The sequence below is a fragment of the Zeugodacus cucurbitae genome, chromosome 3 (genome assembly GCF_028554725.1).
Source record: "Zeugodacus cucurbitae isolate PBARC_wt_2022May chromosome 3, idZeuCucr1.2, whole genome shotgun sequence".
Lineage (NCBI taxonomy): Eukaryota > Metazoa > Arthropoda > Insecta > Diptera > Tephritidae > Zeugodacus > Zeugodacus cucurbitae.
Window position 1 is genome coordinate 70,789,114 of NC_071668.1, and position 20,053 is coordinate 70,809,166.

General features: G+C 34.6%; 1 protein-coding gene across 1 annotated transcript in view; it reads left to right on the top strand.

Moving 5' to 3' along the window:
• Positions 1 to 20,053, top strand: part of LOC105216972 (chaoptin) — a 292,722-nt gene that overhangs the window by 44,106 nt on the left and 228,563 nt on the right. The window lies entirely within an intron of this gene.

Genomic DNA, 20,053 nt, shown 5'->3' on the forward strand with positions numbered 1-20,053 from the left:
AAATCACCTGATGCCGTCAGCATGATTTTGGGCGCATTAATCTATTGAACGAAAGTTTCAGCGCGCCTCCACACACACATATGCCGCTTACAAACAAACAAGCGATCGGGCAATTGTCGAACGGTTACGCTTATCAGTGATTGAAAGTGAATGAAAGAAAATGAAAAGGTGGCGGACGCGAAGAGAAGCAGAGGAAGCAGGCGAAGTAAGAAAGTTTACAAACAAAAGTATATATAAATGTGCCGTTTGTTTTGAGTGTTCTTGCTGTCGTTTGCGAATCGAAAAAAGGTCGCCGTGCAATATTTTGGGTTGCGCAAAAGCTGACGCTGATAAATTTTACAACTTTCAATCAGTGACGTATGTTTGCACCACTTATTGACTGAGTCTACATTTAGGCGCGCGTGTGTTTGCGCTCGTCTGTTTGGCGTATTAAATGCTTCAATTACTTTTGCGCCTCGTATGTTCGCTGCGAAATTGCTCTATCACTGCGGATGAGCAAGCAAAAAAGTTGCAATTTTAGTGTTTTTAAGTGACGCTAGAAAATAACTTAATGTTATTATAAGTTCTGTTGCGATTTTTAAAAAGTCACCGCACGTCGTTTGGTCTAAATTGTCGCTGACTTTGAGAAAAATTCTTTATTTTCATATTTTTTTATTTTAATGCGCAATATTGCCTTTGTTTACGGTAGAAATTGAAGTCAATTTCATGCTTGAGTAGTCTCTTCTCCCAGAAAACATTGACAAAAAGCAAATATGTTTTGAAATTTTCTTCCGGGAATATGATATTTAAGAAGGAACTGACCTTAAAGGCTTTTTTTTGCTTTTTGTATGACTTTTGAAAGCGGATCCATTTTATAATTTCTCAAAGTATAGGTTAATACTCACTATTTGATAGCCACATTTCTTTTATCGGATCAAAATGTCCTCTTGATACCAGGCAGTGTAATTCTTAAAGCTACGTGCTGAATATAATCAGTAGTTGATCCACCAGTGCATTTTTGGGAGTACCCGCTAAAGATATCTTTCCTCAAAGCAAAGCACTATATATGCTTTATAGATATAGAAGATCTTTTCAACGTTCCATGAATCAATATGCAATCAATGCTCTCGTCAACAGGAATGGTTCACATATCCGAAAATCTAGTATAGTTGACTTGGTAATCTAAACAACTAGGTTTTGTTTGAGTTCACAACATATTCAGAGTTCAATTAGCGATTTCTTACCTAGTTTTATATACTCCATTTGAGCTTCAATGTCGAGAATACTTTTAAATGTCATGTCTATACTTTTTGGTGTTTCCAACGTTTTAGCATATCAGTAATTATATTGAATTTTGGATAAAATGTTTCAAGTCTTCAAGATCTATTGTCTTGGCTGCAACAATTCATTTCTTTAGATGAACATCTTCAAATGCTATGGTGTGGTATAAATATACAGGATCCAATGATTTTACAAAGCCAACTTTTATTCAATTGTACATATTCATTTTTTCCCCATAACATGGAAATGATGGGATCATAGTCACATAACTCTCAGACGGATGTCTTGTTCGACTCCAAATTTTTTGAAAAAAGATGCTCAGATATTATTAGAGGAAATGCCGGTTGAATATAACGTCTACTTGATCAGTCATTTTCAGAAAAAACATAGAAGGAAGGACATAATAACAAACTCTGAAAGCATCAACAATGAGTAAAGTGCTCACTTCTTCTTAGTGTTTGAGACGCTTCCATATATTTACCTTAACATTTGAATATAATAATGCTAAAGACCTTACCCATTGCTCTGCGATTCTACACACTCACATTACTTCGCTGTCAGCTTGATAAACATATGCCATTACAATACACATTTATTGTTATGAGTAAATGTAAAAAGAAGTTTCCATGTCATTTAATTTTCGCTCACATTACTGCGGCACACAAATTTGCACAAAATATGGTAAGCGCATTTTCGCCAACATGCTCATGAATATAAAAACTAATAACATGTGAGAAATGTATATGTGTTGCTTTCACATAAGACCATTGTCAAAAGAAATTTTGATTGTTAGATGTCTCATTTTACTTACACCTCTGTAAAAATGTGGACTTTTGCGCCAGAAAATATGCAAATTTTTCTTTGCGTCGCTTCAAGATACAGGTTAAGGACTCTTGTTTTGCTCACCACCGCATTTCAAAGTCAGTGAGCGCGTAGGCAATTCATTTTCCCTGACGTGAAAGTACATACAATCACCTACTCCCGCAGGCGAATGAAAACCGTGTCATGTACACCGCCATCTGTGCGCGAATCAAATTTGCTCATATGACCTTTAGGCGGCTGGCGAAATTTCGTGTGTTGGGAGTTTTTCTTGTTATACTAGTTTGTTGAAATATTAATACAACACAGCTGACCTTGTCGTAGTCAGGAGGTGAGGGAGCTTAGATTTTTCATATTCATGTAGTTTATATTAACTTTATTTTGCTTTATGGGTACTTGCAAATTTTCTCTAGTATATTCTCTAGTATTTTATAACTAAAACGGACTCAAATACATCATATTGACTCATTCTGAAAATATAATTGATATTTATTCAAAAACGTATTTATTCCTTACTGAGACTCAGGAATGTTTATAGCGAATTGTATTGTAACCAAAATAAGACAATTATTCAAAACTTTTACTGAAACTCAACTTTTCATATATTCCTTATATAATATTCAGATAGAGAGTTTCTTATGTTAAAAGTGATAAGAAAGACAGATTCAAGCACTAAATGACCACTACTCATGCTCAAAAATGATAGTCAGAGCTCTCCTCTTTAAACTCTTCTTTAAGTGTAAATTCCCACTCATAATTAGAATCAAATTGAAGTGAAAATCATACTTTAGCTGCTAACATATGTTAAAAATATCTCAAATTCTCAATCAAAATATATATTCAAAACTCAATATATAAAAGCTCAAATGAAATGATACTCAAAATGAGTTGCAACTCAATTTTGTGTTGAGTTGAATATACTAATGAGTTTTAACTAAGTTTTCAGTTTTAACAGATTTACTCAAATCAATTGCTCACAACTCAAATGAGTAATAAATTTGATTTGAGTAAATTTTTGTATTGAATAAAAACCCAAACTTAAAATTACTGAAAATTATCTCTTCGCAGAAGTTTGTACTCAAATGATTTATAATAAGAACTTACTCTAAATTAGTGAATCGAAACTCAATATTAAACAAAAAACTCATTCGTAAAGCCACTCAAATATTATATATCATTAATATAGTCAAAAACCACATATGAAAAATCACTCAAAATATTGAGTAAAAACTCAAACTGAAGATTACTAAAAGTTATCTCTTCGCGTTTGTACTCGAAATATTTCTAACAATAAAACTTTCTCTTAATTAGTGACTTAAACTCAATCTATACTAATATTATAAAGCTGAAGAGTTAGTTTGTTTGTTTGTTTGAACGCGCTGATCTACGAAACTACTGGTTTGAATTGAATAATTATTTTTGTGTTGGATAGTCCATTTATCGAGGGAGGCTATAAGCTATATAGCATCACGACCAATAGGAGCGAAGAAACTGTGGTAAATGTGTAAAAAAATGGGAGAAAATTATTAATCTTTGAGGGCTTCCGTTCCGTCCGTGTCCGTGAGTACCGTTTTTGTGATAACTAATAATTTCTAATAATTCCATAAATTTTTTTTTTATTTATTTTTCTAATCTATCTATCCAAAAATAATTGGAAAACTCGGGAAAGTGGTAACAGAGAATTCAGAATTGCAAATGGACGATGAAATCTACAATGAAACATTGGTGTTGATTGAAGATTTGTGTTTGCTTATGAGTGGCAAACTTTTGAATGAAATTCATATGCCAGCGCCAAATCGTCAAATCAGAAATGTACTGAATTGTACATTGGAATGTGAGCGTGCATACGACAGAATAACTTTGGAACAACAACTTCAAGAAATGTTCCATTATTGAATGAGCAGCAAAAAAGTGCCTATGATGAATTGATGAAGACTGTCAATGATGAAAACAGTGGACTATTTGATGCGCTCGGCGGAACTGGCAAAAATACGACCTCAAAATGGAATTGTGTTGGCTCTCGAATCTACTGGAATTGCTGCAATGCTACTAGAAGTTGGAAAAAAGGCACATTCGGTACTGAAGCTTCCATTAAACATGCAAATCAATGAAAAACCTGTTTGTCATTTCAAAGCAATCAGTTATGAAAAATCTGTGGAATAATAATTGTCGCTTTGGCGGCATAGTGCTCCTGTTATCAGGCGAATTTTGACAAACACTTCCTGTTATTTCGAAATCGACAGTGGCGGACGAATTGAACGCATGAATTGAACGAATTGTGGCGACTCGTGAAAACCATACGATTGACCATGAATATGCGAGTGTTTCTGCAACAAGATAGCACCGCAGAATATCTTCATGGAATTGTAAATGGGCAAATTCCGGTTGATACTTCTAATGATTTGATATCAATCCGAACATTGGCCAAAATTATCGTAACTACTATTGGTTGAGTGCAAGCGCAATTTTAACTGCCAAAAATACCGATGTCGATGACTTAAATTATACAAGTCAAACTCCGGGAGATTTGTGTTCGTACAAATCGATGGAAAATGAAGTGTTGAAAATGAAGACGAAGCCGTGAATTATTCAGTGGAATTTCTAAATTCACTGAATTTGCCTGACAAGTCACCGCATCCTTTGCATCTCAAAGTTGGATCTGTCATTATAATGCGCCGAAACCATGTAATTGAATCCGACTGATTGTGATGCAGCTATCGAATAATGTAATAGATGCAAGAATTTTGAAAGGGACAGAAAGCTTGATTCCACGAATTCCTTTGAATTCCAACTATGTGCCATTTCAGTTCAAACGTATTCAGTTTCCAGTGAGACTTGCATTTGCGATGACAATCAACTGGTCACAAAGACAGTCTCTGGAAGTGTGTGGTATAAATCTGGAAATGTACTGTTTTGCACACGGTTTCACGCAGGGCAACGACTGCGGTATCAACTAGTATTAAATAATAATTAAAAAAAAAAACACTATCATAAAGTCACTCAAAACTTTTAACTAAGAACCTTCATTAATATATTCAAAAAGCTTATATGGAAAATCATATTGAGTAAAAACTCAAACTGATCTCATCGCATAAGTTTCACTCATCATATTTCTAATAATAAAACTTATTCAAAATTAATGAATCAAGTTCAATATTAAAAAAACTCAATCATAAAGTCACTTAAAATGAGTATTAGCAAAAGTTTAACTGAAAACATTACATTAATAAATTAAACAAATCAAGATATACTCTCTCATAGGGCTAATATGAAAAACAACTCAAAATATAGGTTACTCAAAAAATCTATGAAAAATGAAGCACTTTCCAATTCTTTCGAAAATTGAAAAAAAATCAGACTTTTTACTCACTACACTTAAGAATCCTAGAGAAGGCAAAAGCCTAATACAATTATAGCTTCGTCGTCTCATCAGACTTGAGCTCATAACCGAACAAACGTTTAAGCTTAAATACATTTTCGCCTAATATATGCATGACCTTCGTTATATGGCACGCCTCGGAATATATAAGTGCTTATGAATCGAGTTCACATTTGATTATGCACTCATTGTTGTTATTGTTGCTGTTATATATTCTCAGTCTGGTAATATAATATATTCATTTAACACAATATTGTCATCATTTGCGTGAACGCTTGACGTCAATACAATGAATGCAGGCGTTTAAGTATGTCTATTAGAGTGGGTAAATTTTTTTCTTGACAAAGCGGTTATCAAAATCGTAAACTACGATGAATTCTAAGAAAATTTGCTCAAGAAACCATGGGTCTAAAATGAAAATCGAGCTTCCGGTTTTTAACGAGAAACTTTCGTATTTTGTATTTTGTAAAAAAAAAATCCAATTCCTATTCCACTGTCGATTGTTTGCTTGTTTTGTAGATATCGAAGCTAATTTGCTCAAATTTGGTATGTGATGTTGTATTTAAGCAGAAAATTCGACAGTGCAGAAATTTTTTATAGGGGGGTGGCACTGCCCACTTATGAGTTCTCTGGAACCACCTCACCGATTTTTTTCAAATTCTGTATACGTATTACATTATGCCTGTGTAAGCGATATTTGGAAAATTATCAAAAGCGGACAAAAACCACGCCCACCTGCCATATAACGGTAATTTTTGAAAACACTAAAGATCAGAAATTTTAATAACTGTTGAAGGGAAACATCTTGAGTACTACTAACAATGCTTTTTGATGCCAGAAAGGAAGTGCGCCAGAGGGCTACAAAAAAAAATTGCGTACTATCGTGAAAAACTTTACGACCCAACAAAATTAAGAGCTTACAAAAAACCAATTATAAATTTTGACTGCACCGATTCTGTTGAGATGATAAACTTAGATAACAATAGCATTTTCTCGGAGCCGCCCTTCATTGCAAACATACCCTATGACCATTTGCTCGAATACATAGAATTTGACAATCCTCCACTTCCGGATCCACAAATTTCTCTACATATTCAAGGAACCGAGCGCTTTGTGCAACTGCTGACTAGAGTTTCACGTCGAACTATAGAAAAAAATCGTGATGGTGTTATGGCAGTCACGGTTGCAAGTCGAAACGCAACATCTAGGATAGACAGCAAACAAGACCTTAAAACTAATTAATTGCGAACTTTAGAAGTATATTATATTTTGTTTGGCCCTTAACAGTTAAGTTTTTGCTTTATATATAGATATAAAATGAAATTTTTAACTGTTTGAAATTTTATTTATTATTATTTTAATTTTTATGGGTGGATAGGTAATATATAAAAAAAAAATGAAAAGTTTCTCATTAAAAACCGGAAGCTCCATTTTGATTTTAGACCCATGGTTTCTTGGGCAAATTTTCTTAGAATTCATCGTAGTTTACGATTTTGATAACCGCTTGGTGCATTTTTTTTTGCTCCATACTAATTGACCCACCCTAATGTCTATTCTTTTCTTTGTCTCCTGCGCTCACTCTCACTAATAACTTCTCAATGCTTGTGTCTAGTGCTCACATTATCTTTGCCGCCACAATAAACGCTTAACAACATTATTAACCAACATAAAAGAGCACAAATCATCGTTAATTTAGCTAAAGCGCCTAAAAGCGCGTAACACGCAGAAATTAACTGCGTATATCGAATACCTAAGCAGGGTGTGTTGACATATATGTGAGACTGTATATTAGTATGAAGTAACACACTTGATTACTATGCGAAGAATAGCGGGTTGTTAGTAGAGAGATCGCGGTTTGTAGTCAGAAAAAAAGTGAAGAAAAGAAATGTCAAGAATCCAAAAAGAAAGACAGACATGTATAATGTGGTGCGTGGGAACACCAGAATGACACATAAAAACGCGCCGCATCAAATTGTGTACGCTTTGTTGCCGGTTATTAAATTTAACGCTCAACGCCTAAGGCTATGCAACATATTTTAAATGCTTAAAAATTTTGCAAGCCAGTTTGATGGCGTGTCTTTTATGAGAGATGTAACACATTTAAGGAGTGTAAATTTTGTAGGCAGACTTAAGCTACGACCATATTTCGCTTAACATTGCCTACTTTAAGGCGCATTAGTTGCTTACGCAGCATAACGACACGACCACAATTAGCGCTAAACTCATTAATTGTTTTAATGAGCGCGTACATTATGTTAGTCATGCTTACTGGCGTAAGCGTAAAGTTCAACAAATCAGCAAACTAAATTTTCGGTCACGCTCTACTCCAGTGGACTGTAGGAGCTGGGGAGGCTAATGAGTTTAACTGGTAATTGTGTTAAGTAAAGTTTGTTTAACTTTTTTTTCGTATTAAATTTGTGAGTTTGATTTCTATAGCGCACTCAATTGCACCCCACCAAATGGCAATCAATTGCTAACTTGGCACAATGCACCTAATGGTATGCTACAAAAGTGCCTTGAGTGCCATAAAGTAGCCTTAATTTACAAATATAAAAGTGAATACAAAAATTGTGTGAGAAGCAAATATTGCAAAGCATGCAAAAGCCGATGATTTACCCCACCGCATTGCGCGCGCCAACTCATTTGTCAGCATGACAAGCAGCTGTCAATAAGTTGTACATGACCAAATGTAAATAAATAAGTAGTACACAATCTGGTGCTGGCAGTCGTGCCTTGCGCCGACATGCCATTTTGTCCACTACGTTGTCCTATCAGTGCTCATCACTCATGACAGTCGCCATGTCCTTTCACTCTTTCTCACTCTCTCGTTCTCTCTCTTTCTTTCTTTCTTTCGCTTTGTGTGGTCTAGCCGTAAAGTGCGTACGCCAGCACAAGTGATTTACAAATAAGGAAATTATGAATGACTGCCTCAGTCTCTGGCCTCATGAATTTGTACGGGAAGTCAGTAGTTGAATGATGAAGATTGAAATGTCAATTCGCCGCTTTGCTCTTCCTTTTCATTTCCTTTATCTGTCTGTGTCCACGCATTGTCTGTCTTCTGTGTATTTGTGTATTTATTTGGATTTTTCTTCATCTCATGATTGTTTGTATAAGCGTATACTGATTTTTTTTTTGCTTTACGTAAGCTTAATCCAGACGGTCATTTGGATAAGTTGTTTGTAAGCTGTGTGGAACTAATATCTGCCTTTCGACTGAGGTGGCGCTTTGTTGTGCATTCGTAACAGAGATTAATAGTGACTTTGTGACTACTTTTCGTAGCATATAAAGGTGATTATTTCTATTATTTCTTATTGTCTTAAAAGACGATAATCTTCTCTCACTGACTCTTTTGCGTTTTGTATTTACTATACATAGATTTTCGAAGATATGAGAACAGTTTTCAAATACTTTGCTCTTAAAAATGTTTCTGTGAATGCTCAAAATATCCTCAGCTAACTCATCTCAGTCGAGAATCATTAGATCTATGATGTTGGAAACAAAATTATACAAGTTTTCCAAATGTATTAAATGTGAAGCACGAAAGTATAACCTTGGAAAGTATCGTTATTAAGACGGAATACAGATGTTCTAAAGAGTTTAATGTTGAAGTCGTGCTCTTAGACAACAATTATTCGTCGCTGTTCAATAGTCTATAACGTCCAAATCTTACGTGGAATAAACAAGGTTTTCAAAGTCAAGACCACTGAAAACATGTCGATGTTTGGAAGACTCTTCTGAGTTATATGCTCTTGAGTCAATAATTCGACATTGAATCTCTATTTTACTTCTCTCTCTCTCATACTCTTCTATTTGCAAGTTATCGGCAATCTCAAACTCTAGATCGTGCTTTTCTTCGGCCTTTCGGAATTTAGATAAGATCTAACTAATCCACAGATAAAGTGTTCCTTAGTCTAATCGTAAACTGGGTTCTTATACAGGTCTGTCGCAATGCTAAATAATATGAATAAAATTTTTATAAGGTTAAAGTATACTTTAGTATAAGGGACCTATAATAAATGTATCAAAGCTCAGAGAATGCTAGCTCTGGACTATAAGAAATAAAGTCTAGAGGTTTTCCTACTTTTTTCAGATTATAACTTGCGAATAACAATATTTATATCTAGTGCCTTATAACTTTCAGTGATAATAACATTAAATTTCTTCACTAGTTTCGTATTCTGCCATCTGCCTACTTCTTCTGTATAATATACTCGTAGAACGCATTAATTATGCTAAAACATTTCCAGAAGACAAGCATGAGAAAGCCAAATATGAAAAGGAATTCTCCCATTTCAATGCATGAAATGACACTGTGTCAAATACGACAAGCAGCATACACCTCAAAGTGATAGCTGAAGTAGGTAAATCAAGCTAATGCTCATCAAATTAAGCGGAGTTAACACGCTTTGTCAAGGTTAAGGGCGTCGCTTGTCTTTGCTCACAACCAACGCAAAGTCTGCGTAGTTTCAGGAGTGGTTTGACTTCGCTAGCTCTATGTAGACGGCTGTCAAATGTGTACTGATGGATCTGTATTAGATTTGTTAACATTGCTTGATATTGTGTTTTGTTTCATTTCTAGTACATTTAATGGGTTCTTGTAGTTTTGTATGAAAACCAGTACAAGGAACTAGTACTAAATAAACTAGTTTTAAACTACTTCACAACTAGTTTAAATTTCAAGTTCAACTTATTAGTTAACTGTCATTTTCCATGCAACTACTAAAATTTTCATATAAATAGTGGTTTCCTAACAGTTAAGAGAGTTATGACAATTTGTCAACTGTCATATTTCTGTCATAAATATTTTAGTCTTTGACTAGTTCAAAATTTCAACTTCATTGATATCGCGGGTAGTAGTTCATTAAAATTAGATTATAAATGGTTCACATCTAGTATATTTGGGACCAGTTCATTCCCTTTTTGAAATACTAACTACCAACTATTTCTCTTCGGTATAATTTTTTTTATAGTGAGACTTTTTTTTCTTAACTGGTATTCTTCTGGGTAGTTTGTTGTTTTAGTATTTCTATAGGACATTATGTTTGTTTGTATGCTCCTGCGTAATATATCCGTGTAGATAATCGGCATTTAGTTATTACTTTTATTTTCATTATTGTAGTGCTTCGTCTACTCTATTGGCAATTACGAGATAAGAAAGCATTCGATACGAAGAAATTTGACATTTATATATAAATATATGTTAAAGGAATATATATATCTTACATACTTAAGCATGTGTTGTCATTTAAGTACTAAAATAAGTCAGTGGTGTTGGTGTAAGTTATATTTTTTTGTACCCTAAAGTGAGAGAGGAATGTTAAAGAGGCAAGCTGGCGTCAGTTTCTAGTAAACAATTTAAGAAAATGAGAAGTTCGAATGTCATCAGTGTTAAATACTCGAATTGCTTTAAGTGTATGCCATTCGAAAATCGTATGAAGAGAAAGATCATTTCAAGGCTCACTTTTTTATGATTTTATATGACGATATAACCTCTTAGTATCTCACTGGTATTCATAGAAAACGATGAGCCGCCTTATTTATTCTTAGATCGGCTATTCCATCGCCTGTATTGGACATTTTGGAAGCCAACGGACGGATTGAAAGTGATCTTGAATGAAACGTTGGTAGAGATCATTAGCAAGTAAGAGTCGGAAATCTCTAAAATCAGTTTCGAAAGCCAGAACCCGAATTATATCACGGTCTGAGTGGGCCTTATTTCTTTGTTCTTCTTATATGATGATATACTCTCTCAGTATCTCACTGTTATTCACAGAAAATAATGAGCCTAAGTTTAGATCGGCTATCCCATCGTCTGTATTGGACATTTTTGAAACCAACGGACGTATTAAAAGTTATCTTGAATGAAACGTTGGTAGAGATCATTACCAATAAGAGTCGGAAATCTGTAAAATGAGTTTCGGAAAGTCCGAACCTGATTATATCACGTTCTGAGTGGACCTCATTATTTTTATTTTACCTTCCCCATAAGACTTTCCTTATTTACCTGTTAAAAGACTTTCTTTAGAACTCAAGGAGGTAAGGGACTGAAGAAGATCTAGAATAAAAGGTAAAATAAAATCGTTTCCCGCCACATCATTGGATGTGAAAACGAAAATATTTTGCAAATGCTCTCTGCCTTCACAAATTATTAATTTCGAGCTTTCGATTTCACAAGTACCAGAAGAACACAATTTCGATTACTCACCCAACCTTTAAAGCGATTTTCCTAATATTAGCTAAAAATATATATTTATATAAAATTACAACAAGCAACTCCTTGAAGTACACCTCTATTTATTACCATTCATTCCGTTCAAATTCACATTCAATTATGCATAATCAACTTAATATCCTTTCTGTCAAAAACTTAATTACTCACACCACTCACTTAATTACACAGAACCACTATATACTCGAACAAACCGTTACAATAAACAATAGTGACTTTTTTGATTACCTAAGCGAAAAAAGCGTCAAACTCACAGCGGATGCGCAACACTTGTCTATAAATCTCAAGTTGGCGATTAGCTGCACATTGGCCGCTATCTGAAGTCATTAATCAGGCGTTAAAACCATTGACAAGTCAGCGGTGAATATCGATCTATAGCTAATAGTGTGTGCATATGTATAGAGAAGTATGCGTGCGATGCGGTGGGCAAGTGTGGTAGACGATTGTGGTTTGTGTGTGTAGAGTGGACTAACGTCTAGGCTAAATATCACTTTAGCGATAAAATCAGTTATTTGGTACTATATAAACGACACTAAATAATCATCATTCATCTTAAGGGGGGATTACATAGGTAATAAGTGTGTCAACTCTGTGAGTTCAGCAAATGTGTATGTGTTTGGTCTAAATTGCCACGCAGTAAATTTCACTGTTCGAAATCTAATCGAACGTCCTGTGGCTATTTAGAACCGCATTTTTGTGCTTGAAATTTGAAGAGGTTATAGATGTTGGTCACATTAGAGATATATATTTTCTTCTATGTAGTTTAATATATGAGTGAATGAGGTTATGCTTGGCCGATAAATAGAGACTATCAGGAGGATCAAGGATCGATGATTTGAATGAAGGATATTATAGAGTATCACACCTCTGATTCCATTTCTCGACCTTATTTTTTCGTGAAAAATTTGACAATAATGACACCGTTGTTCAGAATATATAATTCAATTCTAGAATAAGTGTTTGTGGTGGAGTCTTTTTCCTCCTCGATTGTTTAGCTAAATAGTCTAGTCACTCGAGACTAAGTTGCTTAAGTGAAGAAGAGCATCGGAAGTCGCCATCCTTCAGATAAGGTCGAAATTCGCATGCATTTGTTGAAAGTTATTTTTCCCTTGTTATCCAATTCGAACATACCCTGTCGCCCAGTTTCTTAAGTGTGATTATTTTTCTATGGAACCCATCAACTTTTCTGAGATTATAAAGAATCTGGATTATAGTTCGCTTAATGGGTCTAAAAAATCGAGGCTAACGTTTGCAAATCTTAACCTCGATTTCAAACCTTAACCTAGACATTAACCTTATCATAAACCTTGACCTTAACCTTAACCTTAACCTTAACCTTAACCTTAACCTTAACCTTAACCTTAACCTTAACCTTAACCTTAACCTTAACCTTAACCTTAACCTTAAACTTAACCTTAACCTTAACCTTAACCTTAACCTTAACCTTAACCTTAACCTTAACCTTAACCTTAACCTTAACCTTAACCTTAACCTTAACCTTAACCTTAACCTTAACCTTAACCTTAACCTTAACCTTAACCTTAACCTTAACCTTAACCTTAACCTTAACCTTAACCTTAACCTTAACCTTAACCTTAACCTTAACCTTAACCTTAACCTTAACCTTAACCTTAACCTTAACCTTAACCTTAACCTTAACCTTAACCTTAACCTTAACCTTAACCTTAACCTTAACATTAACCTTAACCTTAACCTTAACCTTAACCTTAACCTTAACCTTAACCTTAACTTTAACCTTAACTCTATTTTTATCTTGCAATAGCTTTATTATTCAAAAAATGCACCACCCTTCGAATCACTCAAAGGCACCGTCCACTTTCAATTTCCTCACTAAACTGTAATTGCAACCACTTGTTGCCGCTGTGCCACCCCGCAGCCTGACAACTATTATCCAAAGCGTAACTATTATTATTTTTTGTTTGTCAATTGGCCCTGCGACATTATGTCATTAATTCATTCAACGTTCGCGGCGCTCGTCATTTCAGCAGTTTCAAGTATCATTCAAAGCCAATTCAATTGAATTAATTTATCACTTACTTAACTTTACTTGTGCACCACTCATGCCTGACTAATTACCCACTTACAGCTTTGTTGTTGGATTGTTCGGGACAACAACAACAAAAAGAGAGAAGTGGGCGCCAACGTCGTGATTGTGTCAACAGGCCAATTTGAAAATTCATTTGTGGCTCATGAATTGGACAGTTAAACAGTTGCAGCGGCGTGCGGTGTTAAATAGCCTCACTTAAGCGTCGCTCAATGGCAAATCAAAAAGAGCGAAAGCTGTCGAGAGTGTGCTTGTTTTGCTAAGCATAAATGCTGACCATCTTTTTTTCCACTCACACAAATTTCACTAAAAATTTTGCTTTTAACTTTTGGTTGACTTCTCGGCTCGCCAATTGTGTGATGGCTTATGCATGTCAGCGCCATGCTCTGCTGTGCTAATGTGTGCGTAATGACAGCGTTTGTCGTTTGCTTGATTTGCTGTGTGACTTATTTTTGTTGTGTTTTTTGTGGCTGCCTCTCTGCATTTTCCATCGCTGTGTCTTTTGTTCTGGCTGATTGCCTGCTTCGCTCGCTTTACTATTACCGTTATTTGCTATGGCTGCTGGTGCGTGCGACTTAAACGGTACTTGTGTGTGTTTTATGCTTTATGGTTGCTGCGGCCGCGTCGCTTCTTCGTCTTGTTTAGCGGACAAATCACTCACGAATGTCAGTCACGAATTGCGGTGGCTTTGTGTATCTAAGCGATTTTTTGTCTGTTTGCTTTGGAAATTGCTAGTTTTGCTTTGTGCTGAGCGCTTCTGTTGTCAACTTCAAGTTTTGAAGTGGTATTGGAAGCTCGAAAGAATTGGTGTTGAATTTGTATAAGCGGCGATTTCTCAAAATCTGAGTGATTTTCGGAAATGTTATTAAAAACGAATTGATTAAATTGGTGTAAATAGATTCAAGGCAAGAATTTTTACAACCAATAATAAAATAATTTTTTTTTTTCCATTTCGAATATCGTTTGTTTCACATTTTCCATTTCGTTCCATGTTGTCTGTTTTCATTTTTCATTAGTATTTTCTTTTATTTTCTTGCATTATATTTTGCATACTATTTTATTATGTTCCATTCCATTTCGTTTCATTATGTTTTCAATTTCTTACATTTCAGTGAATTCCCTTTGAAAATTTAATTGTTTAAATTGGTGTAAATAGTTTCAGGGTAAGATTTGTCATAACATATGTTAAAAACATTATATCTTTACGTTTCGATTTCCATTTGTTTCACTTTTTCCATTTCGTTCCATGTTGTCAGTTTCCATTTTTATTACATTTTTCATTAGTATTTTCTTTTCTTTGCTTGCATTATATTTCGCATACTATTTTATGGTGTTCCATTCCATTTTGTTTCATTCTGATTTCAATTTGTTACATTTCAGTGAATTCCCTTTGAAAATTTAATTGTTTAAATTGGTGTAAATTGTTTCAGGATAAGATTTTTCATAAAATATGTTAAAAACATTATATCTTTACGTTTCGATTTCCGTTTGCTTCACTTATTCCATTTCGTTCCATGTTATCAGTTTCCATTTTTATTACATTTTTCATTACTATTTTCTTTTCTTTGCTTGCATTATATTTCGCATACTATGTTATGGTGTTCCATTCCATTTCGTTCCATTCGCATTTCACTTGTTACATTTTTGGTTACTTGTTATATCTAAAAACCATATACTCTTTTACTTTTATGAACTTCTCTGTGTTACTTTTCATTCCATACCATTCTCTGGCGATTCTCCTTTCAGTTTCTTATATTTTTAATTTTCTCATTCTGTTGAGTTTCGTTTCTTTTAAATAGCTTAATAGTTTGCTTTGCTTCGTTTCATTCCAATTTGTTGTATACCGTTTTCTTCCATTTGTTTTCCTTTTTAATTTGATATATTTCTGTGTGTTCCATTATGTTCCGTTCCACATACAAATAATGCTGAAAAATGTACTTCATTTCTACCTTCGTTTCGCGAATTAAAAATTTTTGTGTGTGAAATCTGCCACATTCATGTTAATATTATGATTTATTTTAGCTTGTGTCTCTTAATTCCATTCCATTTCGTTTCAATCAGATTTTCGGTAAATAGTTTCCTTGAGTAAAGTTATTGGATTTATTCTACTTGGCTAGAGTAACGTTTTTTGTTGCACACCATTTCATTTCGTTCCAATCCAACTTAATTTTTATTTTTATTTTTTTTAGTTTTGGATTTGATCTTTCGTGTCAACTGTTCCATTCCAATTTGTTTCATTTCACAACATTTAATTTCGTATAATTTAAGATGACCTGGTTCTATAAAATTGAAAGGACCCTTTTCCACTCTTCTGTTAGCTGCATGTTCCATTCTGATGTGTTCCAGCCCGTACTTCTTTCCGTTTTATTTAAGATAAATTCATTTCATAAGATTTAATTTTTAAACTTTTCTCTATGTAGTAAACTTCGAATGCATGTTCCATTCTAATTTGTGTCGTTCCGTACCATTTAGTTCCATCTCATTCAACATAATCTCGTTAAATTGAAATATATAAATTTTATTTTTCCAATCAAATTTTAGAAACCTGTTTCATTCCAATTCGTTCCGTTTCATACCACTCCGTATTCAACATGACTTCGTTTAGTAAAATTGATATATCTAAATATTAATTTTCCCCTCAAATATTAGATGCATGTTCCATTCCAATTCATTCCGTTCCATACCATTTCGTTCCGTTTTATTTGACATGATCTTACTTTATAAAATTTAAATATAACTTTTAACTTATTGTTGTTTTTTTTCTCCTCTGACATCACGAACTTCACTTCAATCCCTGCCCCTAATTTGCTTTAATTGTTTGCAAAAAAATCTGTTCAACTCAACTCAGCCAAATGCCAACACATTGTCTCGTTCGCTGACGACGGGATACACGTCCATATCTGTGTATCATGGGACACAAATGATGGTTTTTATAAATTTTTGTACGCTACTTGCTCCTCATGGATGTGTCTGTCAGCTCTGTTAGCTATGCCACGCTGCTACACTGTTTGGCTGCTTATTTTCCTATTTCGCTTAAGCGTTTTTTGTCAATTTTGTTTTACTTGCCGTTGGCTACTTGTCATTTGTCTCACGTTTCTTAATTAGTGTCGGTACTATGTAGCCTGTCTATGTAGCTGGCCAACAAACGCTGCTAAAGCTGCCATTACTGCGCTCTCATGCCCGCTGCGCTTGAGGGGTGTTGCGCTCATATTTCTTGTATACAGTTTTTTGTTGTTTTCTATTATTTTTATATTCTAACTACCTTAGCTATTCTACGCTACCACCTACATATCCGCGCTAGACGGATGACACGTGTTATAATTATTGTTGTCCTCTACTTGCTGCTTGCACGCTGCCAACCATCACTCATCATTGCAAGAGCGTCACACAAAAAGGAAATAAAAAGAATTGGAAAAAATACCGTTAAGTCGCGCACGTTGCGAGGTGAAATTTTCTCATTAATTTTTACGCATAATTGCAAAGTAATTGAGGGAAAGAATTTAATTCTCCAACTAAAATTGTAGCAATGGGATTTAGTAGCTGCTTGTTTTATAAATAAATATGCGTTTGAAGTGCGTTAGGGCAAGCGGTATCCAGGTGGTATTTAGTTACTAAGTGGCACTGGTATATATTTATAGCCGTACATTTGAATGTATAAGCGCGTATGCGACTTTTATTTTGTTGAAAAAATTGGCTTTATATTGGATTTGTGCGTCTTTATGCGGGCAATTTTGCTTTTAAAACGCGTAATTTCATTTCACTTTATCAATTTTTTTTTGACTTGAAGAAGCCTATATATTACAAGCCTCATATATTACGAGAGAAATGTTGTAGCCATAAGTATATGCATATTACGTACCAAGGCTGGAACACGTGGCCGACACGGCGTATACGTAACCTATACTGATTGAATGCTGATTGAATGACATGCGGGCGGATTAAAGTCTCTGGGCGTGAGGTGGGGGCGGGGGTCAGTAAGTAAGTTATATGAAGCAAAGACTGGCGGTAGAAAAAAAACAAGCTTGGCAAGCAGTAAGGAATAAAGAAAATGAGTGGAATGAAGGACAGTTAATATTATAATATTTTTCGGTGTGGTTGTTGTGCAATTTTGTTGTTGTTGTATTATTTTTTTTGGTTGTTGTACGACTTTGTTGTTATTTGTGTTGTACAATTTTGTTGTTGTTGTTGCACTTTTTGTACTTTGCATTTTTATACTCTCGCAACAAAAGTTGCTAAATAGAGTATTATAGTTTTGTTCACATAACGGTTGTTTGTAAGTCATAAAACTAAACGAGTTAGATATAGCGTTATATATATCAAAATGATCAGGGTGACGAGACGAGTCAAAATTCGAATGCCTGTCTGTCCGTCCGTCCGTGGAACGGATAACTTGAGTAAAAATTGAGAAATCTTAACGAAACTTGGAACACATGTTCCTTGGGACCGTGAGAGGGTTGCTTTCGAAAATGGGCAATGGGAAATCGGACGACTGCCACGCCCACAAAATGGCGTAAATAAAGTTATAAAGATGAAATTTGGAATAAAGGATCGCACTAGGAAGGGGCATATTTGGATGTAATTTTTGGGGGAAGTGGGCGTGGCCCGCCCCCAAATCGGTTATTTGTATATATCTCACAGACCAATGAAGCTATATAAACCAAACTATCTGCAGTCGGTTCTCTTACGTAGCTTATCATACACCAAGAAAATAGTTGAAATCGGATAATAACCACGCCCACCTCCCATACGAAGGTTAGTTTAAAATTTACCAAAATTGGGTTATCGCACTAACGAAAAACGTCAGAAACACGGAAATAATAGCAGAAGGAAGCTGCACTCAGATTTTTTACAAAAAGAAAAATGGACGTGGCATCGCCCACTTATGGGTCAAAAACCATAGCTCAGGAACTACTCGACAGATTTCAATGAAATTCGGTATACAATATTTTCTTGACACTCTGATAACACGGATAAAAAATGGGCGAAATCGGTTCACAACCACGACTACTTTTCTTATAACTCAATTTTGATTTCCATCTTATTCCTTTACTTTATAATATATATATAAGGAATCAATGAAGATAGCGGAATAAAACTTTACACAAATAGTGCATATCATCTCTGGCTTCACTTGTGAAAAAATTGTCGAAAAGGGGCTATAACTTTTCAAGGCCCCAGATATTGAACATGTTGAACTCAGGGTTACCTAAGGGTAAATTTTAACGGAAAATATGGGTAAATCTCTCAGATAAGTTAATGTAATTCAGAGGAAATTGTTTTCTTCTAATAGTGTGTCTCTGTTCCAAAAATTATTAAAATCGGGTCATAACATCTCCTAGCTCCTATATACCTAATTATAGGTTTTTCAAAAATACGATTGGGCTTTATTCCGCATATATGTATTGGTTTATATGTGAGATATCTCAGCAAAATTAAGTGAGCGTATAGTCTTGGATATAGTGCACCTTGCTGGTGAAAATGAATGAAATCAGTTCAGGAATTACCTCAACCCTCATATACTATATATGATGATTTTCGTTATTCTATTAATCTTTATGCCGAATTTATGGGTAAATTTGTGTGTTAAATATAATTTCTTAAATGAATCGCGAGAGTATAAAATGTTTGGTTGTACCCGAACTTAGCCTTTCCTAACTTTTTGTTGTAAAACTTTGCTGTTATTGTTGTATTTTTTTTTTTGTATTTTTGTTGTTGTTGTTATACATTTGTATACATTTATAATATGCTCAATATGCTTTATACTATGTAGCTGTGCTGCGCTTGTGGGTGTTGTGGTAATAAATCCTTTCGCTGGCAGCACGCTTACATCGATACTCACACACTCACGCACACACACACACACACACAAGCGTAGCTCTACATATGTAAGTATTTATCTCAACAGGTAATCTTATTAAATACGCCTTTAGTAGATACATTGCTTTTGTTGCTGGCCGCCAAGCACGTGCGGCACTCATACATATATATATATGTCTGCGTGTGTGTGTTCTTGAGCGCCTCAAAAGCTTTTAAGTCAGCTATTGGCTTTCGTAAGTGCAATTCTATATGTTATGGCATGATGGTTGTACTTTTTCTCAGAAAAAATCACATAAATAAATATATTTGTAAATAAATAAAATTTGGTAATACACACACCCACACATACATATGTATGTATATTAAATTAAATGTTGGCTTTAAACGAAAACAGGTCCAATTCATATACCATACATATATGTACATATATGCTTAAATTGATTGGCTTGTATATCGCGCAAATAAATACATCAGAAAAAAATTA